This window comes from Cherax quadricarinatus, chromosome 8, assembly GCF_038502225.1.
Source record: "Cherax quadricarinatus isolate ZL_2023a chromosome 8, ASM3850222v1, whole genome shotgun sequence".
In the NCBI taxonomy this organism is placed as follows: Eukaryota; Metazoa; Arthropoda; class Malacostraca; order Decapoda; family Parastacidae; genus Cherax; species Cherax quadricarinatus.
This window is the reverse complement of record NC_091299.1, coordinates 37,242,861-37,268,194: the sequence shown is the minus strand read 5'-3', so window position 1 is coordinate 37,268,194 and position 25,334 is coordinate 37,242,861.

The following is a 25,334-nucleotide window of genomic DNA, read 5'->3' as shown; positions in this document are numbered from 1 at the left end:
GCTATAATTGACTCTAGCAATTTGCCTACAATTGAGGTCAGGCTTATCGGGCGGTAATTTGAAGGTAACGACTTGTCTCCTGCTGTAAAAATAGGAATTACATTAGACATCTTCCACATATCAGACAATATACCTGTTTGAAGAGATAAAAATATTAGTTAATGGTTTACAGAGTTCTGTTTTGCATTCCTTAAGAACCCTTGAAAAAAGCTCATCAGAACCTGGCGATTTATTTTGTTTCAGTCTGTCTATTTGTTTCATAACCATTTCACTAGTTACTGTGATGTTACATAATTTATCTTCTTCAGGCCCACTATAAAAATTAATTACTGGGATATTGTTAGTGTCTTTCTGTTTAAAAACCGAGAAAAAATAATTATTTAAAATCGAGCACATTTCGTTCTCTTTGTCAGTAAGATGCCCATAGTTATTTTTAAGGAGCCCTATCTTATCTCTAACTTTTGTTCTATACACCTGGAAAAAACTTTTTGGGTTAGTTTTCGAATCCCTAGCAACTTTAATTTCGTACTCCCTTTTAGCTTTTCTTATCCTCTTTTTAACGTCCCTCTTAATGTCAATATACTGATTCATTAGATGACCCTCGCCTCTTTTGATATGTCTATAAATTCCTTTCTTCTTCCCTAAAAGATATTTGAGCCTATTATTCATTCATTTTGGGCCATTTTTATTCGATCTAATTTCTTTATATGGGATAAATGTTCTTTGGGCAGCATGTATAGTGTTCAGAAAGCTGTCATATTGATAGCTCTCTTCGTTACCCCAGTCAACAGATTATAAGTGTTTTCTAAGCGCATTGTAATCTGCTAAGCGAAAATCTATGACCATTACTGAATTATCCCTACTGTCGTACTTCCATTCTATGCTAAAGGTAATTGATTTGTGATCGCTTGTGCCGAGTTCCTCTGTAATTTCTAAATTATTAACAAGGGTTTCCTTATTTGCCAGAACCAAGTCAAGCAGGTTATTTCCCCTTGTAGGTTCTGTCACAAACTGCTTCAAAAAACAGTCCTGAACTACTTCTAAGAAGTCATTTGATTCTAAATTCCCATTCAAGAAATTCCAATCAACATGACTAAAGTTAAAGTCCCCTAGAATTATTACATTATCGTGCCTTGCGGCCTTAACAATTTTCCCCCATAGTAGCCTCCCTTGGTCCCTATCTAAGTTTGGGGGACGGTATACCACTCCTAGAAGCAAATTTTCATGCCCCTCTGAAAATTCTTTCCAGACAGACTCTGTATGTGTTTCTTCAGACTTAATGCCCCTTTTTATGCAACAGTTCAAGCGATCACGGACATACAGTGCCACCTCACCCCCTTCCCGATACTTCTATCTACTTGGAACAATTTAATACCTGAATGTGACATTCTGCAGGCATGTCCCGACTTTTGGAATTTAACCATGTCTCAGTGATGGCAAATACATCACTGTTACCTGCACTAGCAACTAATCTCAACTCGTCCATCTTATTCCTAGCACTACGGCTATTAGCATAATATATTTTTAAAGACCCTCCTTTCTCTTTACCCTTCTTGCTCATTTCCGTTTTTCCACTAAACCTATTATTGTCCTTGTCACCTAGTGCCACTGGCTTTCCAATATCCTCCTCGTTCTGCTTATTACTAGTTCCCCTAGAACTCATAATATTACTACACTGGGACTTCACTGTATTCCCACCAAAACCCATACCACTAACTATTCCTAGTTTAAAGTCCTAACAGCTCCCTCCACTGCAGTTGCCAGTGCCCTCACTCCAGGCCCAGATAAGTGAACCCCATACCTGGCATGCATGTCATTTCTGCCATAGAAGAGGTCCCAGTTGTCAATGAAAGCTACTGCATTTTCCTTACATTATTTGTCCAGCCAGTAATTGACACCAGTTGCCCTGGACAACCATTCGTTTCCAACTCCTCTCCTTGGCAAAATACCACATATGACAGGGTTCCCATCTTTCTTTCTAATTATTTCTATTGCTGACCTATACCTGCTAATCAGGTCCTCACTCCTATGTCTGCAAACTTCGTTGCCTCCCGCACTGAGGCAGATAATAGGATTGCTACCATTACCTTTCATGATGTCGTCCAGACAGCTAACAATATCTCCCATCCTAGCCTCAGGAAAACATACCCTCTGCCTCCTCTTCCTGTCTCTAAGACAAAAGGCCCTATCCATAAACTAACCTGACTGTCTCCAACTAAAACAGTGTTCTTACCTTCACTTGTGGAATTGTCGTGACGTTCTCGATGGTTTTCATTGGGGTTTCTAGGGATGTGTCACTAATGTCTGCCAATACTTCCTTGGTGCTCATTGTGACTTTCCCAGTAGACAACCCACATTCGTCAGGTAGCACCCAAACTGAGTTGGAAGTTTCCACAGTAGTCTTCTGGTTCTTCGTTGTTTCTGCTTCTCCAACAGAATTCTTGATCCTCAGCTTGGCTCCATGTTGCCCAGCCACTGACCAGGTTTCCCTCTTAACCTGAGGACTCACAGCAGGAAGATTACTACGAATCCTCTTGTTCTCATCCGTTAATCGCCGTATCTCCAGCTTAGCAACCCTAAGCTCCTCTTTTAGCTGCTGATAAAGTTGCTCAAGAGAGGGCATCTTGGTTCAGATTCACAGAGAGCACACAAACAAGTCTTCACAGAGCTAAGTTCAGGTCACTGCTGAGCTAAGTACAGGTCGCCATTGTGCTAAGTACAGGTCACCACTGAGCTAAGTACAGGTCACCACTGAGCTAAGTACAGGTCACCACTGAGCTAAGTATAGGTCACCACTGAGCAAAGTACAGGTCACCACTGTGCTAAGTACAGGTTACCACTCTTAATATCCAAGTTGTATTTAAAAATCTTGATACAGTAAAAAAGAAACTTTTGATAAAGAATTCTCCCCAAAATGCTGATGGATGTGTCTATAAGATTCCTTGTAAAATTTGTGATAAAGTTATTACGGTCAAACTGGTAAAAGTCTCGACCTAAGATTAAAACAACGTAAATATAGCACTGGAATTGGACAAGATTCCAATGCTCTATTTATTCATATGAGAGATTTTAACCATCCAAATGATTTTCAAAAAGTTGAGGCAGTTGTATGAAGCAAGTCTATGGTCGACAGGAATATAATTGAATCTTGTTTCATAAAAAGCAGTTTTGAAAATAATATGAAAATTTCCTTTGGTTTATATAAATTAGATCCATTTATAATTAATAAAATTTTGGAAGACTTTAATAATACATTGGACAAATAATAAATCTTAATTCTTGGGTAGAGTACTTTGGTGGGACAAATATTTTGTTTGTGGGATGTCGTGAAGGACCTGTCTAGTTGCGCCAGCAAGCCTGCTTCAGTGTTTCTCCTTTCTTTTGAGTCGGATATCGTCGCACGTCAGGTGTTACTTTGTTGTGGGATGTGATGGTGGGGTGTGGTCTAGACCTTTTATATGCATTCCATGATAATGTGAGAAGTCACGAAAGCGCTTGGAATTTCACTATCCTTTCACAGTGGTTGTTTTGCATATTCTGATATATACAATTACTAAAAAAGAGAAGAAGAAAAACTTTATAAAACTGGGTTGCTTAAATGTGCGTGGATGTAGTGCGGATGACAAGAAACAGATGATTGCTGATGTTATGAATGAAAAGAAGTTGGATGTCCTGGCCCTAAGCGAAACAAAGCTGAAGGGGGTAGGAGAGTTTCAGTGGGGGGAAATAAATGGGATTAAATCTGGAGTATCTGAGAGAGTTAGAGCAAAGGAAGGGGTAGCAGTAATGTTAAATGATCAGTTATGGAAGGAGAAAAGAGAATATGAATGTGTAAATTCAAGAATTATGTGGATTAAAGTAAAGGTTGGATGCGAGAAGTGGGTCATAATAAGCGTGTATGCACCTGGAGAAGAGAGGAATGCAGAGGAGAGAGAGAGATTTTGGGAGATGTTAAGTGAATGTATAGGAGCCTTTGAACCAAGTGAGAGAGTAATTGTGGTAGGGGACTTGAATGCTAAAGTAGGAGAAACTTTTAGAGAGGGTGTGGTAGGTAAGTTTGGGGTGCCAGGTGTAAATGATAATGGGAGCCCTTTGATTGAACTTTGTATAGAAAGGGGTTTAGTTATAGGTAATACATATTTTAAGAAAAAGAGGATAAATAAGTATACACGATATGATGTAGGGCGAAATGACAGTAGTTTGTTGGATTATGTATTGGTAGATAAAAGACTGTTGAGTAGACTTCAGGATGTACATGTTTATAGAGGGGCCACAGATATATCAGATCACTTTCTAGTTGTAGCTACACTGAGAGTAAAAGGTAGATGGGATACAAGGAGAATAGAAGCATCAGGGAAGAGAGAGGTGAAGGTTTATAAACTAAAAGAGGAGGCAGTTAGGGTAAGATATAAAGAGCTATTGGAGGATAGATGGGCTAATGAGAGCATAGGCAATGGGGTCGAAGAGGTATGGGGTAGGTTTAAAAATGTAGTGTTAGAGTGTTCAGCAGAAGTTTGTGGTTACAGGAAAGTGGGTGCAGGAGGGAAGAGGAGCGATTGGTGGAATGATGATGTAAAGAGAGTAGTAAGGGAGAAAAAGTTAGCATATGAGAAGTTTTTACAAAGTAGAAGTGATGCAAGGAGGGAAGAGTATATGGAGAAAAAGAGAGAGGTTAAGAGAGTGGTGAAGCAATGTAAAAAGAGAGCAAATGAGAGAGTGGGTGAGATGTTATCAACAAATTTTGTTGAAAATAAGAAAAAGTTTTGGAGTGAGATTAACAAGTTAAGAAAGCCTAGAGAACAAATTGATTTGTCAGTTAAAAATAGGAGAGGAGAGTTATTAAATGGAGAGTTAGAGGTATTGGGAAGATGGAAGGAATATTTTGAGGAATTGTTAAATGTTGATGAAGATAGGGAAGCTGTGATTTCGTGTATAGGGCAAGGAGGAATAACATCTTGTAGGAGTGAGGAAGAGCCAGTTGTGAGTGTGGGGGAAGTTCGTGAGGCAGTAGGTAAAATGAAAGGGGGTAAGGCAGCCGGGATTGATGGGATAAAGATAGAAATGTTAAAAGCAGGTGGGGATATAGTTTTGGAGTGGTTGGTGCAATTATTTAATAAATGTATGGAAGAGGGTAAGGTACCTAGGGATTGGCAGAGAGCATGCATAGTTCCTTTGTATAAAGGCAAAGGGGATAAAAGAGAGTGCAAAAATTATAGGGGGATAAGTCTGTTGAGTGTACCTGGTAAAGTGTATGGTAGAGTTATAATTGAAAGAATTAAGAGTAAGACGGAGAATAGGATAGCAGATGAACAAGGAGGCTTTAGGAAAGGTAGGGGGTGTGTGGACCAGGTGTTTACAGTGAAACATATAAGTGAACAGTATTTAGATAAGGCTAAAGAGGTCTTTGTGGCATTTATGGATTTGGAAAAGGCGTATGACAGGGTGGATAGGGGGGCAATGTGGCAGATGTTGCAAGTGTATGGTGTAGGAGGTAGGTTACTGAAAGCAGTGAAGAGTTTTTACGAGGATAGTGAGGCTCAAGTTAGAGTATGTAGGAAAGAGGGAAATTTTTTCCCAGTAAAAGTAGGCCTTAGACAAGGATGTGTGATGTCACCATGGTTGTTTAATATATTTATAGATGGGGTTGTAAGAGAAGTAAATGCGAGGGTCTTGGCAAGAGGCGTGGAGTTAAAAGATAAAGAATCACACACAAAGTGGGAGTTGTCACAGCTGCTCTTTGCTGATGACACTGTGCTCTTGGGAGATTCTGAAGAGAAGTTGCAGAGATTGGTGGATGAATTTGGTAGGGTGTGCAAAAGAAGAAAATTAAAGGTGAATACAGGAAAGAGTAAGGTTATGAGGATAACAAAAAGATTAGGTGATGAAAGATTGAATATCAGATTGGAGGGAGAGAGTATGGAGGAGGTGAACGTATTCAGATATTTGGGAGTGGACGTGTCAGCGGATGGGTCTATGAAAGATGAGGTGAATCATAGAATTGATGAGGGAAAAAGAGTGAGTGGTGCACTTAGGAGTCTGTGGAGACAAAGAACTTTGTCCTTGGAGGCAAAGAGGGGAATGTATGAGAGTATAGTTTTACCAACGCTCTTATATGGGTGTGAAGCGTGGGTGATGAATGTTGCAGCGAGGAGAAGGCTGGAGGCAGTGGAGATGTCATGTCTGAGGGCAATGTGTGGTGTGAATATAATGCAGAGAATTCGTAGTTTGGAAGTTAGGAGGAGGTGCGGGATTACCAAAACTGTTGTCCAGAGGGCTGAGGAAGGGTTGTTGAGGTGGTTCGGACATGTAGAGAGAATGGAGCGAAACAGAATGACTTCAAGAGTGTATCAGTCTGTAGTGGAAGGAAGGCGGGGTAGGGGTCGGCCTAGGAAGGGTTGGAGGGAGAGGGTAAAGGAGGTTTTGTGTGCGAGGGGCTTGGACTTCCAGCAGGCATGCGTGAGCGTGTTTGATAGGAGTGAATGGAGACAAATGGTTTTTAATACTTGACGTGCTGTTGGAGTGTGAGCAAAGTAACATTTATGAAGGGATTCAGGGAAACCGGCAGGCCGGACTTGAGTTCTGGAGATGGGAAGTACAGTGCCTGCACTCTGAAGGAGGGGTGTTAATGTTGCAGTTTAAAAACTGTAGTGTAAAGCACCCTTCTGGCAAGACAGTGATGGAGTGAATGATGGTGAAAGTTTTTCTTTTTCGGGCCACCCTGCCTTGGTGGGAATCGGCCGGTGTGATAATAAAATAATAAAATATATATTCATATCTATATTCATATCTATATATATATATATATATATATATATATATATATATATAATTCGCAAAGGAACGAAATTATTTACAATCATTATTCCTCCGTCCACAGCAGGATTCGAACCTACACACTCTACATCACAGTACGTAGTACTGACGCCTCTCGGGCAGATCTGGGATCTTTCCGAGTGGCGTAAGAACTACTTTCTTTGATACAGAGTGCGTAGATTCGAATGCTGCTGTGGACTGAAATAATGTTTATATATAACATTATCTCATTACGTCGACTTCATTACAACGACACTGTTAAAGTGCAACTACTATGGAAACATATACACTATATTTTAATAGGAAGATTAGTATTTCCTATGGAATTATGCATTCTCATTTACTTATACCAATCTTTGATACTATGTCAATTCTTCTTTCAAACTCATTCACTCTGTAATAGAAAATGGGCATGCAAGTTGATTATATTTCCCCGTATAAGCTTTTAAAAAATATGTGTCAAAATTTTCCCAGAGGAGAGCAGGGTTTCCCCATGATCTATTTATTGATTTTATCTGAGAAAGAAATGCGGAAAAAAATAAATTCTAGACTACTACCAGACTTTAGTTACCATACACATTCAATAAAGAACAGGAGAGTATACATCTCACCAGGTTTGATCACAAGTATTTTCCGGAGAAGAACATTTCACATGCAAGGTTACTTTAAATCCACGAGACTGAGAACAGTAATGGTTATCACTATGACCATAATTTTTAAAGGGGTGGACCGATAAGCTAGCGGAAGGGCTCGGTCAGATGATCAAAAGCTCCAATGGTGGGTCATCATCTGACTAAGACCAGCGTCAGGAAAAACTTGACCTGTTTCCTGACGAACCTTATCTAACCTAATCTTTAAATCCACGTAAGCAGCAATGTTTGTGTATTTATTGCCACTAGCTAGAATAAATTTCTCATTCTGACGGACTGTATTGGGTGCAGTTTCTGTCAATGTGCTGCTCCCTGTTGTTTTTTAATCTGCTTAATGACTTATACTAGTTTTACATTTATTCTAATAAAAATAAATACTCAAAGGAGAACAAGGTAGCATCACGCAGTTTTTTTTTTTATCATGTTAGCCTCGTCATTCATAATCCATAAAAAAAAATCTTGAGTATCTCGCAATTTCCGAGTTTAGGCAAAAATTCTTAGTGTCCCAGCCACGGCATTGTGATATTTTATTCTTTATTCTCCGGGGCATTAACAGTAACAGAGTGAACATGCATAAACTACCTGTCATAGCACCAAAAACAACGAAAAATAAGTAACATAGACGTTACGGTGTTAGTGACCTTTGAAGGACGTGATGCCGGTGAAGGTCGCTTGATTTCAATAATTGGAAATATCTTCCCTTGTCTTAGATCAAATCTGATCAGACGTCTTTAATTTCATAGGGGTTCTATGACCCCTTCAGGTGTAGCTCCCATGAATAAAATAATAATAATGATAAAGTTGGGGCCAATCGTATGAAAATATTTTGGTCTTTTTGAACCAATCAGTTGCTAACAGTTACTAACAATGACTAACAGTTACTGTTACGCAGTGTGCAACAGTAAAATACTGTATAAAAAATAATAATACCGAACGTGTATTATTCCTGGTCATTTAGTGTGCCCAGGACAGGAGCAGATCAGGTGTGTTCAGTTAGTACGAGACGGAATGTGACGAGGTGAAGTGGTCATCTTTGGGCGGCAGTGTGAGTAGATAATATTATTAAGTTTTTTAGTGTATACTATAATTTAGCTAATGTGTAAATTCTCTCATGTTTCTTAAAGCCCTAGTGTGTCCAAGGGTCTGTGTTTTGGAGAGTATTTAACGTTTTAACTGTAGGCTAAGTAGCCTGCAGGAAGGGGGGAAGGTGTCATGAAACCTCCCTGTTGATATATTTTGTCTGCTTGCTAGTAGCAGTGTGCTAGTGAGCTAATGGGAACTGGAGTAAAGGTGATGTTGTAGTGGAGCAGATTGTAAGTTGTATATAACTTACCATTATTATATTATATTTTTGTATAGGTGAATTTTTGTGTCCTTCCTTATACAACATTAATTATTTGCACTCATGCTTCGTAATTTGTATGAGTGCATGCTGGTCCTAGAGTTGCTGTTTTTTTAAGTAATTTAAATACCCCTAGACAGCAGATTGAGCAGCCATTTAGGAGCCAGGACATTTTATTTAAGTTACGATATCGAAGTCGTAATAGTTACTAACAATGACTAACAATTCCTAAAAATGACTAACAGTTCCAAACAATAACTACTAACAATAACCCTCTCCAGGTAAACTCCAGGTAAACAGTTACTAACAATAACTAAGTCACTAACAATAACTGACAGTTACTAATAATGACTAACATTGACCATATCGCTCACGGGCCGTGTGGTTGTGCTGTGCACACCCTCCTGGTTGAGAGGCCTTCCTGTGCAGTTTGATTTTCTCAAGATGGCGCAGAAAACAAGAAGGCGTGTCAACACTGTGTGCTTTGATTTAGTGCGGGGTGTAGTTACACCTCAGTCTGCACAGGTGATTCTACCTATGATTATTCGCGACACATACGGCATTGCTGATCAGGATCTGTACGGAGTATCGCTCAATGGGGCTCACCGGATATTCGTCAAGCTACGATCGACGGCAGTGTATGAACGCCTGGTGGAGAAGTATCAAGATGGCTGTGTGGACGTTAACTCGGCAATACGAGTTCGTCTCATTGATGTGTCGAGACGCTACACCTGGTGAAGGTACGTAATGTGCCTTTCGAAGCTGACGAGGCAGACCTGAGGAACGTTTTTGAACGTTACGGTACTGTTCACCTGGCAACAGCAGGTACTTGGGCGGATGGGGTGTACGCCGGCTTGCCGGAAGGTACGTTCAACCTGAAAATGACGCTGAGGCATTCTATCCCATCGTTTGTCATTCTAGAGGACTTCCGGACACAAGTTATGGTGTAATATGCAGGGCAGCGCAAGACTTGCAGGCTATGTGGCGCTTATGACCATATGGCAGCCCAGTGTGAGAGGCAGCAGCGACGACAGGATGCAGACAGAGGGACGGAGCGAGGGCCAGACCCGATGGCGGGGCCTGTCAGCGGGACACCTGTAAATGGCCATAATTCTTCTTGGAGCGAGGAGGTGGAGAGAAAGTTCCCAACGGTGGGGTCGAGCCCATCAATGCCTGTAGGCTCTATGGCCTCCGCTTTGGTGGAAGGGGAGACCAAGCTGAGTGGAGAGGAACGAGCGGAGGATGTAGCTTTAGAGCAGTTGACGGACAGGTTTTTGGAGACGACGAGAGATGGGGATGATGTACAGTCGGTGGAAGGACCAGAGGAGAGCGATGACGAGAGGAGAAGCAGTCAGCTGACTGCGGCTGCCGCTTCTACGGGAGTGGCGACCGTGGTCGAGGTGGCGGCGGAGGTACATTGTGAGGCATCCCCCGACCAGTGTTCTGGATGCAGAGAGTGTTCGGCGAAAGAGGGCGGCAACGCACTCTGATTCCGATGATGTCTTGACCCCGGCGCAGAGGCCGGGGAAGAAACCGTGGGCTGACGTGGTGAGTGGAGGCGCCACAGGTGTTCGACCGGGGGAAGAATCGCGCTCACAGTGGAGAGCGTGGTGGGAAAAGTAGGAAGGCTGGTAATGCGCCTATGAAAGGAGTTCCAGGGCAGCGTGTAAAACCCTTCACGAAGGTTTCAGGTGTATGACTGTGAATGTAAATGGGATGTGTGCGAATGTGAAGCGTTTGTGGCTGCAGGGGTTTTTGAGGCGTTATGCCATAGATATTGTGTTTGTGCAGGAGCTTAACTTTAAGGTTGGTCGGGATTTGAATGTGGCTGGATATCGTGTGTTTGTGGCATATTCGGAATGTTTGAAGGGTGGGGTTGGGATCCTGATTCGGGAGACCAGCCCGTTTGTTGTAATTAGATGTGAGGAAGGGGAGGAGGGTAGGGTAGATGGATGGTGGAGGGGTGAGCGACTGGCAGTGGTTTGTGTGTATGCGTCGGCGGAGTGTGATGTTCAGGTGAAGAATGAGTTTGCGCATGATGTTTTGATTTGTTATTTGAGATCTCTTCCCTCGGTAACAATCGTAGGCGGTGATTGGAATTGTGTAGTACGTAGAAAGGATGTGGAGTCACGGGGGGCAGGGTGTGTTTTGGTTAGCCTAAGGGATCTTTTGCTGGGCGTGGGGTTAAGGGATGTTATTGGAGGTGGGGACCTAATGGTTGAGCATACGTTTCATAGACAGGGATACGCGGCCAGGCTAGATAGGTTATATGTGACGAGAAGTGTGCGGGTGATGTGCGTGCGTACGGTAGATGCTGTATACACAGATCATAGAGCTGTTTATACGGACTTGACTTGGGCCAGCTTGTCTAAGAGGTATCCAGGGTATTGGAAGTTAAATGTGAGACTTCTTGGGGTGGAGGAGGTGGGGTTAGATTTTAAGACAATGTGGGAGAATTTGTGGGGAGAGGGTAGGGATGTGGGTGATTTGCTGGGGTGGTGGGATGGGGTAGCTAAGGAGAGGATCCGGCGGTTTTATGTGTGATGGGGAAAGTACCAGGGTTGGATGACATACGGGCTGCAGCAGTATTTCGAGGGCAGGTTGCAAGGTTGTTATGAAAGGGGCGTGCAGGCAGGGCAGTATCCCATGGAGGAAATCGAGTTGTTAAAAGGGAGGATTCGAGATTTGCAGAATGACAGATTTGATGTGGTGAGAGTGCAGGGTGGATTTGAAGAGGCGGTGTTTGGGTGATCGCCCATCGGCCTGTGTGTTACGGGGACAGAGGCAGCGCCGTATGACTATGGAAATTGATAGGCTGGTGGTACATGAGGACTTAGGTGGATATAGGGCGGGACAGGAGTTAAGAACAACTGAGGCGATGAATGATTACGTGGATAGGTGGTTTGGAAGAAATTCACTGAGTGCAGGGGTGGATGTGAGGGCTTTCGGGGGGTTGGGGGAGAATGTATCTTGTGTGCTAAGTGGCAGTGATTGCATGGCGTTGGGGGGGATATTGAAGAAGGGGAGGTGTGGAGGGCTTTAGAGGGGATGGCACGAGGTAAGGCACCAGGTTTGGATGGCATGCCTTGCGAGTTTTATGTGAGCCATTGGAGTGTTGAAGTCCTTCTTAGTAGAACTAATGAATACGATGAAAAGGGAGGTGAGGATGGGCAGGTTGCAAGGAACTGCAGTTGTGGTTTTAGTGCCAAAAGGTGAGCGAAAAGACACGGTGTGGGACTTTAGGATAATATCATTGCTGTGTGCTGATTATAAGATTTTTTCAAAAATTTTAGGAAATAGGCTGGTGTGTGGTGGATAAAGTGGTTGCGAGAGGACAATATGGTGTGTCTGGGAGGACGATGTATGACGGGCATAGTATTATAAAGAATTTTGTGGAAGGGTCGGGAGGGGAGCAGGGAAGGGGCTTAGCCTTAGTTTGGCAGGTGGCGCATGATAGTGTAGAACGTGAGGTGTTGTGGTACATATTAAGGAGGCAGGGTTTTGGGGAGGAGGTGGTGCATTGGGCAGAGACATTGTATAAAGGTGTGGGAGTGTGTGTACAGGTAAATGGGAAGTTGGGGGAGTGGGTATCCATGGGTCGGGGTATTAGGCAGGGTTGTTCCCTGTCTCAGTTGTTGTTTGCCTGTTTAACAGGCCCTTTCTATAGAGCGGTGGGAGCGTGTGTGGAGGTGGATTGGGGAGTAGGAAGTGGAGAGCAGGGAATAATAGGGTACGTGGATGACACGACAATACTAGTGCTAACGCTGAGGAGTTTACGTGCAGTAGATGTTATGATGTTATTGATAATTTCGCGAGGGTTATTGGGTTAAGAGTTAATGTGGAAAAATAAAAATTACTGGTCTTAGGAGACTGGGTGGGAAGAGAGAGTTGGGGATGGAATGTACGTTGGAATATGGTGGACAGGATAAAAGTGTGTGGGATAGTGTATATGGGTAGTGCGAGAGAGACGAGAGGCGAGGATGGTTAATTCTGGACTTGTTGTGGATCGAGTGGTGGGGCGCTTGGATGGATTGAGATCAACTCATTTGACAGTATATCAGCGTGCTATTGTTGTGAATGTGTTGTTATACAGTAAAGTCTGGCATGCTGCAGCAGTATATCCGTTAGCAGGTCCGGATGTTACGAGGCTGTTAAGGAGGGTTTTCCATTTTCTTTGGGGTTCCAGGTATGAATGGTTGAGTAGGAGTGTGATTACTCTACCGGTCAACAGAGGAGGATTGGGGTTGATTGATTTATGGTTAAGAGTCAACTGTATTTATTTAATTAAAGTGGGGGTTATGCCGTGTGCGGGGACGAGAGGAGAGGGGCATGAATGACTTACATGAAGAGGTGCGAATGTGGTGGGGAGGGTCGGAGATGAGGGTGTGTGAAGACGTGTTGCGGGCGTTGCTGCATGTCCGGGACCCTAATAAAGTTCGGGTGGGTGTTTTAGAGCGTGCTGTAAGGGCGAAGGTAGTCGCGAAGGCTGAGAGTATCTACCCTATGTATGTGTGGGAGGATATATGGGAGAGGTTACGGTTGATGTGCATGCGACCAAATGTGCGAGAGGTATTTTTCCGTTTTCTCCATGGTATACTGCCGTCGGGTGCTGCACTTAAGGAAAGAGGGTTGATGGTGGAGGGCGAGTGTCGGGTGTGCGGGGATGAGGAGACGGCGTTTCATGTAGTGTATTTTTGTGATAATCTAGGGAGTATCAGGGAATGGATAAGTAAGGTTCTGAGGACAGTGGGAGGGGGCGGGATATCAGTATTGAGGGCGTTAAGTTTGGACGTGGGAGGCGTAGAGGCGCCTGTGCAACGTGCAATCACGTATATAATTGCGGATTTTGTTTTTGTATCCTGGGCGATGGGAGGGAATGGGGATTGGGAGGTGCGCAAAAGGGTGTTGGCGGCGGCCATTTATAGAACGTTGTGTTGTAATCGTGAAATATATGGAAGTCGCTGGGACCAGGCTTTTTCAGCAGGGTATCGTAGTATGTGTGTGAGAGCATTGTTAGCGTTGTGAAAGGTGGGGGTTGAAGCTCAGGGGATGGAACGGGCTTATCTCCGGGGTTGGGTATGCACAAGGGCTGTGTTGCTGTGTGTATCAGTGTAATGTGTGGTTGTGGTGAACGTGGTTGTGTGAGAGGATGTGGTGGTGCAGTTATATAATGTGTTATAGCTGTATTTATGTCGGAGTCTACTGCCTTCTTTCTTTGTTGAAGTACTTGATTTACCTTTAGGCTTTGCCCTGGCACTCGGGGTTTTATGTGTTTACCTAGCATTTTGTTGCTATATTATATAATGTGTATAGCCTGTAGATGAGTGCGGAATGCTTATGGCTTTTCTAGTTTTGTGGCTGACTCGTAAGACTTGTGGTAAGGCGAGTATGTGTGACTGTAGGGAACTTATGTACTGGAGGGTTAGTTGAGTAAGAGTATGTACTTTGTTTTATCATGAGATTGTGATGTAGGTCCTTTCATTTATTGATTATTTGTGAAGGTTGTGAGTAACCGATATATTTATCGTAATATTCTTCTTATTGTATTGTGCATTGACAATATGTCACAGTAATGTTATGTAAATAGTGTATACCTGAAGGGATTATGGCTTTAATAATATTATTGAACCTGCTTCAGGGGTCACCTACATGTTATGTCCTTGTTGTTGTTCTTGTGTAAATAGGATTAAGATTACCCATCTTTCTTAATGTTATGTTCTGTCATAAGCGATATTTTCTAGTGTATTTGTGTAACCTCTTTGTGTCTGTTAATATTGTGTTTATTTGCTATTGTACGTCCTGAGGGATTGTGATTCATAATGTATTTATATTAAATGTATATCAACCCTTGTTTAAGGGGATTTATGTTAAGCTATGTATTGTATTTTAAATAAAATATAAAAAAAAAATAATGACTAACTGATACTAACAGTTCCTAACAGTGACTAACAGCTACTAACAATGAGTAACAGTTACTAACAATAACTAACAGTTGCTAACAATGACTAACAGTTACTAACCATAACTAAAAATTACTAACAATAACTAACAGTTACCAACAATAATTAACAGTTAATAACAATGATTCGCGCCTTCTGTACAAATTTATTTATAGGTAACACCTCACTACACTTTCCCGCACTACACCCTCGCCCTTATTCTCTCCTTCACCCACCCTCACTCACCCACCCTCACCCACCTACCCTCACCCACCTACCCTCACCCACCTACCCTCACCCATCCACTTTCCTACCCACCCTCGCCTACCCACACACCTACCCACCCTCACCCAACCACCCACTCACCTACCCACCCACACCACCACTCACCACCTCCACCCTGACCTATCCACCCTCACCACCTTCATATCCATTATACTCTTAAATGCACACCACATTTACACCCACACCACCACTCACACCCACACTGCTCTCACATCCACTCCACCTTCACAGCAACACCACCCTCACACTCACACCCACACTGCTCTCATATCCACTCCACCTTCACAGCAACACCACCCTCACACTCACACCCACACTGCTCTCATATCCACTCCACCTTCACAACAACACCACCCTCACACTCACACCCACACCACCGTCACACCCACACTAACCCCTCACGTCTGCTTCATCCACCCTTACATCCTAACCCTCTACATGAACTCACACTCACCCCCTCTCACACTTCCCTCACACATATGAACCTTTTTTCACCTTCTATTTGTAGGTGGAAAAAACATTACTGAATGTAAAATATTGGATAAAAAATTCTGGGGAAAAAATTAACTGAAATTAGATACGGAATATTATGGCTCGGTAACGAATCAATTCATTTTACATTGTTTCTTACGGGGAAATTAGTTTCGAGAATCAGTCAGCTTGAATGTCCTGGTGTTCTGGAAAACATTAAATCGTAAGATGGGCGCCCCTACATTGCTATTATTATTATTATTATTATTATTATTATTATTATTATTATTATTATTATTATTTTTTTTTTTTAACAAGTCGGCCGTCTCCCACCGAGGCAGGGTGACCCAAAAAGAAAATACGTTCATCATCATTCAACACTTTCACCTCACTCAAACATTATCACTGTTTTTGCAGAGGTGATCAGAATACAACAGTTTAGAAGCATATACGTATAAAGATACACAACATATCCCTCCAAACTGCTAATATCCCGAACCCCTCCTTTAAAGTGCAGGCATTGTACTTCCCATTTCCAGGACTCAAGTCCGGCTATATAAAAATAACCAGTTTCCCTGAATCCCTTCACTAAATATTACCCTGCTCACACTCCAACAGATCGTCAGGTCCCAAATACCATTATTATTATTATTATTATTATTATTATGATTATTATTATTATTATTATTATTATTATTATTATTATTATTATTATTATTATTATTATTATTATTATTATTAATTATAGTAACAATTATATTATTATTATCTTTAGTATTAATAATAGCATTAATAATGATAATAATCGTAGTGATAATAATAATAATAATAATTTTATTATTCAGCGATATTCAAGTAAATAATATGAGTGCTTGTGACAAGGTGGAGCAGGATTTAGTAATAGTTGAGTCCCTTTACGTAGGTCAGTCTTGTACCTAGAAAGAGGAGGATCAAACCTCCACCACTCCTAGAGAAGATTCACCCCTCCATACGGGTTTAGCACATCGTATTAATATATAAAAGGCAGGGTTTAAAAGTTTCATCGGTCTCTAGGAAATATATATGCATACAGCCTGGTTGATCAGACCCATCTCTCTTAATAATGAAAAGGCTTCAGAATGAGCTGATGTAGGTAACATTTCTTAGCCTGTAAATAAAGGTAGCAAACCTTAACCTAACATTGTTAAACCCGGTGTAATAATAATATAAAAAAGTCTGTGTGAGGGTTGTGGATGTTACTTTGTATGGTGAAGACGTTGTTTAAGCCGTTCCCTTCCCTTCCTCTCTCTCTCTCTCTCTCTCTCTCTCTCTCTCTCTCTCTCTCTTTTTTTTTTTTTTTTTTTTTTTTTTTTTTTTTTTTTTACACAGGGTTTGACAAGGTTAAGGATCCCTAGCTTTATTGTCAGCTATTTACAGGTTAAGGATTCCTAACTTTATTGGCAAGCTAAGAGCTGTTACCTACATCAGCTCATTTGAAAGCATTTTTATTGTTAAGAGACATACAAGTAGGAAACAGGATGAAGTTGGAGCCATCTGTGGGCCAGCATTTTCATTTGATCAACTGACTTTATCTCGTTGACATCTTTATCCTGTACGAATGTGTTCCATACTCGAGTCATCCTGGGTATGTATGATCTCAGATGGAGTGATGTTCTGGAGAAGGGTACAGCCAGAGTGAAGTTACTGCTTTCTGCCCGTCTTGTGGCATAAAAGCTTGTTTCACGCTGTCCTCGAAGTGGATCCAAGTGTGGTATTTTGACAATATTGGCCTTGTACATAACAGTAAGGCCACCCACATCCCTCCTATGTTGAAGGCTCTGCTGAAATGACAGATCTATTCAGGATGGGTCCAGGCGAGAGATGAGACGTCTTGCTCTGTTCTCTACTCTGTCAAGCAGTCGCAGATGAGAGGGGGGGGGGGCAGGCAAACCAAGAAAGTGGAGCATACTCAAGGTGCGAGCGTACTTGTGCCTTGTACAGGATTTTGCAACCCCTACTGTCAAGCAGATGGGAGATACGGCGAAGTGCTGTAAGCTTCCTGGCTGCCTTGTTTGCAAGATTTACAACATGGTTCTTCATGGTTAGTTTGGAGTCAAATTTCACCCCAAGGATATCAACTTCTTCTCCAGGTGCCAACATCCTCCCATTCATCCTTACTACTGCACCAGCATTACCATCATGGTGCCTAGAGACGATCATCATTTGTGTTTTCTCAGGTGAAAATGTTACTTGCCATCTATTTCCCCAAGCTGATATAGCTCTCAGCTGGTGATTGATGTAGCTTAGAGCAGCTGGCATTTCTTCTCTTGGATAAGTGAATGTCAGTGTACAGTCGTCTGCATATGCATGTGATTCTGGGATGAGATGAAGAAGGTCGTTGAAGTAGACATTCCATAACAATGGACCCAGCACGCTTCCTTGTGGAACACTTGCCCCAATAGGATGTCTTGCTGATTCCGTTCCATTGAGAACTACACTTAGAGATCTACCATGAAGGTAGTCACTGAGGAGACATAGCGTAGAGCCTGCAATTCCCAGTACTTGAAGTTTTGCTAAGAGGCCCTGGTGCCACACCCGGTCGAACGCGCCCGCAATGTCCAGTGCTACCACACAGCTGACTTTGGATTCATCCAGTGACTGGTGCCACTTAGTGGAGAGGTTTAACAACAGATCAGCAGCAGAGTAACCTTTCCTGAAGCCATATTGACGATCACAAAGTAGTGAGTGGTAGTCAAAAAACTCTGTCATTTGTCTTGAGATTATTGTCTCAAGGATCTTACCAGTGATTGACAGGAGTGACACTGGTCTGTAGTTGCTGATTTCTGCTCTGCTCTTCTTTTTGTGAACAGGGACTACATTTGCCTCTTTCCATAGAGAGGGCCATTTACACTGTACTAGGCAGTCCTGAAAGATGCGAGTTAGAGGTGCTGCTAGCTGGTCTGCACATCTTCTCAACAATCTTGGGCTCAACTTGTCTGGGCCCACAGCCTTTTCTTGGTCAAGCGATTTAAGTAGGAAATGCACCTCCTCCTGCCTTATTGCCACCACTGACAGTTTTGACACAGTTCTTGCAGCTAGCCAAGGAGGGTCCCTTGCTGGATCAGGAACTTGCATTTTGGTAGCAAAGTGTTCAGCAAAGAGGTCCGCCTTCTCTTGACTACTAGTAGAGGTGGTCCCATCCTGTCGATTTAGAGGTGGAATAAGTTCATCAGGCAGATAACCTTGTCTGTCCTTGACCAGGGACCACCAGGTTTTGGAGCCTACCCTACCTGATGCTAACTTTCTTTTAGTGTTCACCTCCCATTTAGCAATGGCCCACTCTCTCTCTCTCTCTCTCTCTCTCTCTCTCTCTCTCTCTCTCTCTCTCTCTCTCTCTCTCTCTCTCTCTCTCTCTCTCTCTCTCTCTCTCTCTCTCTCTCTCTCTCTCTCTCTCTCTCTCTCTCTCTCTCTCTCTCTCTCTCTCTCTCTCTCTCTCTCTCTCTCTCCATATAAGATAAAGCAGATGAAACAACGTAGTGCTGGCCGGGTATATTATATTATTATTTTCTGCTATAATCTACGACTCGAGGAAATCTATCGATTTCTGATTCTAATTTTCCTGAGAGCTTCCGTGAAATAATATAGATTGTGTTTCTGTTTGATCTGTACCACCTAAGGATATGTCTTGATGCTGGTTAAATGCTATTCATCCAAGGAACTGGAGCTTCCCCCTCTTTCTCGGATCATATCAAATCATTCCTCATTCCTATGAGCAGTATGGCCCCTACGGGTTTAAGTCTTTTACGGCCTGTGATTAAAATATGGTTCCCTGAGAGGAGTGCGAGTCAGGATCGCAAATGACAAGAGCCCATGTAGTAAGAAATGGAATACTGGAAGGCCTCACTTTACAGCGTTCCGATACTGCAGCGGTTTTCGATTATTTCTATTCTTCATTTATTCAGACTTCCTACAGCAAATATATTTACCTCTCATTCAAAAAAAATGTTTAAAGGCAAATAATGTGTGTATTGCATATGCATATTTTAAGCCTAGCTCTATTGCTCATATAATATGTGATAATAAAAACATGTTATCAGGCTTTCATATACTTTTAAAAGTGAAAAAAAAAGTTATGTTTCACATTACAGATATTTTAGCTTTACAGCAGTAGCCCAGAACCTAACCTGCTGTAAAGCGGATCCCTTCTATGCGCTAGTTAACTGAAGGCTGAAAGGCTGAAACAGGAACTGTGGATCGACTTCATGCATGGTTAGTAAGGTAAACGCATCAGCAACATACAAACATTGCACTCGTAACTGAAGCAATACTTTCTGTGACAAGGCATCAGGGAGGAAGACACAAACTGGACTTAATGAAAGGTATTGGAAAGAGTTTGACGGGAAGTGAGTGGGTAACCAAGATAAAAGTTGCATTCGAGAAACGGGTGTTTTCGGGAAGCGATAATAAAGAATAAAATAGTCAAAATATCGTGGCTGGAACAATTCACGACTAAACCAGTATTGGGGACGAAACTTACGGCAGATGTTGTGGTCCCTCTTGGGCCATTATCAAATCTCCAGTAATAGAGGAATGTGATATATTTGTAGAGGGGAAAGAGGTGGGAGAGTCATTCGGAAGAATGAAGATGGACGGAATGAGTGGGACGAACAATTAGGTTCAAACAGATGGCAAAAGAGCTAAGAAAACAATGGGAACAAACCCATTATCTGTCTTAGTGCTGGTGGAAATGACATCGGAAAGGGCAAGAGACAGGAGCTGCTGGATAAGTACATGTCAGTCATAGATGTAGTCAGGTCTAAAGGAGGGGTCCCAGTCCTAGGTAGCATTTTGCCTAGAAGTGGACAGCGCTGTATAGTCCTTGTGGCTTAGCGCTTCTTTTTGATTATAATAATAATAATAATAGAAGGGGAGTGGGCAATGAATGGATGTCTAGGGCAATTGGTATAAATTGTTGGCTAGACAGGAACTGCAACGAATTTGCAATCCCATTCATTGATAACTGGGACAAATTCATGGCAAACGTGATATGTTTGCATGGGATGCGGTATATCTCTGTGGGGCTGGAGTGGTTGCATAAGCTATCTCGATTGAGGGGGCCATTGCTGACTTGTCTAGGACTTGAAACTGATACATTATAGCGGTATGGGTGTATGTGGGAAACAATCAAGCTGCAGTAGTAGGGTTGAAAACAGCAGATATTATGAGGATACCTCAGGGATATGTTTACAAGACAATATTAAAAATAAAGTTGCTAGTAAAGGCAAAGCAATTGATCAAGAAACAAAAAGAGATAGTAGAGGGCAGAGCGTGGCTAGCTCTCTTAAGGTTACTATACTAATAGTAGGAGTCTGGTTCAACCTGAATGCAACATATTGGGTTATAAACTTTTCCACACTGACTGTGTCAACAGGAAGGGTGGTAGAGTGGCGATGTATGTCAGAGATAATTTAAACTTTTGTGTTAGATAAGATATAAGATTAGAAACAACGGACACTGAATCTATTTTGGCTACAATTTCTCAAGGATCGTGTAAAATTAATTTTGGGTGTGATTTATAGGCCCCAAAACCTTGATAGAGAATGTAGTAAGCTGCTATGGGACGAAATTTATAAGACGCCTAGATATGAAAATGTTGTGTTAATGAGAGATTTTTACTTCAGTGTAACTGATTGGAACAATGTGACAGAAAATCTTGAGTCTAATGACTTTCTTCATATGGTTCAGGATTGCTCTTTTAAAACAGTTTGTGACAATCAACTAAAGGAAACAACCTGCTTGAACTGGTTCTTGCCAACAAGAATCAATAATTATTAATCTTGAGATTAATGATGAGCTTGAGGAAAGCGATCTCAAATCACTTAATTTAAATATAACAAGGAATTACCCAAATAACTACAAGCAATTCTCTGTCCCAGATGTCCGCTTCACTGATTTCCTGGGACTGAGAAATTACCTGGGTGGGCTGAACCGGAATGACCTACGGGGCTGGTAGGTGGTTAAGGTTACCAATATGACTTTTTTAGAGCATAGTTCTAGCTATTAGGGAAATTAGATCTAACAAAAATGATCCCAAATGGATGAACAATAGATTAAAATATCTCACTGGTCAAGAGAGAGGCATATGTAGGCGTATCAAAAGAGGGGATTGGCAGTTTAAGAAATCAATATATTCAATCAAAGAGAGAAATAAAAAAAAAGGAATAAGAAAAGCAAAAAGGAATTATGAGGCTAAATTCGCAAGGGATTCGAAGACTAACCCAAAACGGTTCTTTCAGGTAAGATTAGGGACGAGATAGGCCCACTTAAAAGCAACTCAGGTCAGATTACTGACAGTGATTAGGAAATGTGAGAAAATTTCAACACTAACTTCCTCTCTGTTTTTACTCAGGAAGATACTGGTGAAATTCCAGAAATAATAAATTATGTAGAACAGGACGATAATAAACTATGCACGACTGGGGTAACGAATGAATGGTCCTCAGACAAACAGAGAAATTAAAACCTAACAAATCCCCAGGTCCTGATGAACTGTTTGCAAGGGATTTAAAGGAATGTAAAAACGACCTTAGCAAACATTTGGCTAATCTTTTCAACATATCACTACAAACTGGCATAGTGCCAGACAATTGAAAAATGGCTAATGTAATACGTATTTACAAAGAAGTAGACAGGTCCTTAGCTTCGAACTAGAGACCAATAAGTGATACCTCCATAATGGGAAAATTTATGGAATCAATAATTGCCGAGGCAATTAGTAGCCTTCTTGAAAGGCAAAAATTGATTAATGAATCTCAACACAGTTTTACAAAGGGGCGTTCCTGCCTTTCGAATTTACTAACTTTCTTCACTAAGGTATTGAAAGAGGTAGCTCATGGTAATGAATATGATATTGTGTATATGGACTTCAGTAAGGCAGAGTTTCACATCATAGACTATTGAGGAAATTTAAGGAACACGGAATAGGAGCAGAAATTTTTTACTGGGTACAGGCATGGTTGACAAATAGGCAGCAGAGAGTTTGCGTAAATGGGGAGAAATCAGAATGGGGGCACGTCACAAGCGGTGTTCTACAGGGGTCAGTGTTGGGCCCCTTGTTGTTCACAATTTACATAAACGACATAGATGAGGGAATAAATAGCGACATAAGAAAATTTGCTGATGGCCCCAAAACAGGCCGTCCAATTCATTTTCATGAGGACATCAGAGCACTCGATGACGATTTCAGCAGACTGATGCAGAGGTCGGAGAAGTGGCGGCTGCAAGTTAATATAGACAAATACAAAGTTCTAAATGTTGGGCAGGAAAATAACCATGCCACATATAAACTAAATAATGTAGATCTTCATATTACTGATTGGGTGAACTATTTAGGAGTTCTGGTTTGCAGTAATTTGAAACCAAGACAACAGTGCATAAGTGCTCGCAATAAAGTGAACAGAATCCTTGGCTTCATATCAAGAAGTATAAATAACAGAAGTCCTCAGGCTGTTCTTCAACTCTGTATATCTTCGGTTACGCCTCATTTAAATTATGCTGCATAGTTCTGGTCACCGTATTACAGAATGGATATAATTGTACTGGAAAACGTACAAGGGAGGATAGCAAGTAGATCCAGTGTATCAGAAATCTTCCCTATGAGGATAGATTGAGGCCCCTAAATCTTACGTCTCTAGAAAGGCGTAGAATTAGGAGGGATATGATCGAGGTGTATAAATGTAAAACAGGAATAAATAAAGGGGATGTAAATTGCGTGCTTAAAATATTTACCAGAACAGGACTCTTAGCAATGGTTTCAAGTTGGAAAAATTCAGATTCAGGAAGGATATAGGAAGGCACTGGTTTGGTAATAGAGTTGTGAATGAGTGGAACAAACTACCGCGTACCGTCAACGTGGCTAAAACGTTGTCTAGCTTTAAAAATAGATTGGATAAATACATGAGTGGGTGTGGGTGGGTGTGAGTTGGACCTGACTAGCTTGTGCTAGTGGATCTGATGCCGTGCTCCTTCCTAAAGTGAATGTGAACTGAACCTGACTAGGTTGGGTCAATGGCAAGGGCTGGTAGGCGACTTGGATCTGCCTCGTATTGGCCGATGGGCCAGCTGCAGTGTTCCTTCTTTCTTATGTCCATTGTTTTGTTCTTAAATATTAACTTATTGACATAACTCTCAATGAATAATAGTAAAAATTAATACTTAGGCCTCATGTATAACACGTTATGTCCTTCGTCATTCTACTCTCCCGTAGGTTTCTTACTGAAAAAGTGATATAATACTGGATCGTATCATTCTTCTCAGTCGACAGTAGTCATAAGAACATAAAAACATAAGAAAGGAGGAACACTGCAGGAGGCCTGTTGGCCCATACAATATTTGCAATGTTATAAATCTTGGTAATTAATTTTTTTTTTTTGCCGGTGGCAGAACTAGTCCAACACTTCACTACGTTCAATTCAGATTTAGATATCTCTATATTTTATTAATTAACTCTGAAACTGCAAAAAGAAAATTATACGTCTGTGAAATAAATAATATCTGCTCAGTTATGCTAGAGAAAGTAGCTCCATCACATTTCTAAATATCATTCATGTAAAATAAACAAAAATTACTTAATTTTCCTGGCGAATTGCAGTTCTGTTACCAGACTTACAATGCAATGTGAAATATTTCCATCAGTAGACTTACAGGTGGCGGTTAGTGGCTGGGGAATGTAATAAGTCTTTCAGAATGGTTAACATTTTATCTGAATTTATGCTTCACATTTCAGACTTTTCAGTTCACTTAGAGGCCGAGAGCTGCTTACAGTGTTGAATGGCCGGCGGAAGATGAATGTGTTTGGCTGGATTTGAAAGTGACCATTACAGCTTCCGATTAGATAGAGTGGACGTAAAATACCTTAGTGGGTAAAGAAGTTCTCATTGACGATATTTACGTTGGTGATTATGTCACTATTTATCGGACTGTCGAGACTAGTTGCTTTACCACGAAGTAAAGTTGGTTATTACTTATGTGGCTATTGTGACGCCTAATAGATTATCATAACATAATACGATAATAGATTATTATAACATTCTATTACATTATGAAGCAGTGTTTATACAAGTCGATGTGGACCTACAAGATTTTCCGTACCAAATTTTTCTTAGAAAAAGTGTTGGGAAGTTACTATCGTCTATCTTGGTAGATAGCAACCATCCTGTCAAATGAATGGGAAAAGAAAGCTTGATTGATATTTTGTACTTAGGCAGGATTGCTGTTTCTGTCTTTGATTGCCTTAAGCATAAGTTAATTTCACGTACTAGTACTAATATGCAGTACTGTATATGTGTTCTCAAATAGTTCTCATTCTTGCAATAGTTACTTTTCAGTTTATGAGGTATGTATGGTGTAAGATCAGGTCGCGGGGGCGATGATCCCCTAAACTATTAAAAAAATATGACAAATTTACTTTTCCTAAAAATTTGTTTATGGCTGAATATTTTAGAGCTAATGCCATGAATATCCGACGACCTGGACACAAGAACTTAATATTTACTTAATTATGAACCACGCAACGGCGTGAAAATTAGGGAGCATATCTGTGAGAGAGCTAACAGGATTCAAACCCGGGTATATATGGTTGCATAGGCGTAATGCTAACAAGTATAAGTATGAAGGCAAAATATACATAACTTGCTGTAATCTGAACATCTCGCTCAGGAAAGAGTTTTGTCAAGTGTTGATCAAAACATCGTTCCAATAAGAGTATCTTTAGCATTTTGCTTGTTCCTACCCATGGGGTGTAGTTACACTCGGTGGGTGGAGGTACACCCGCTGCGCCACCACCAGCCTGGGTCG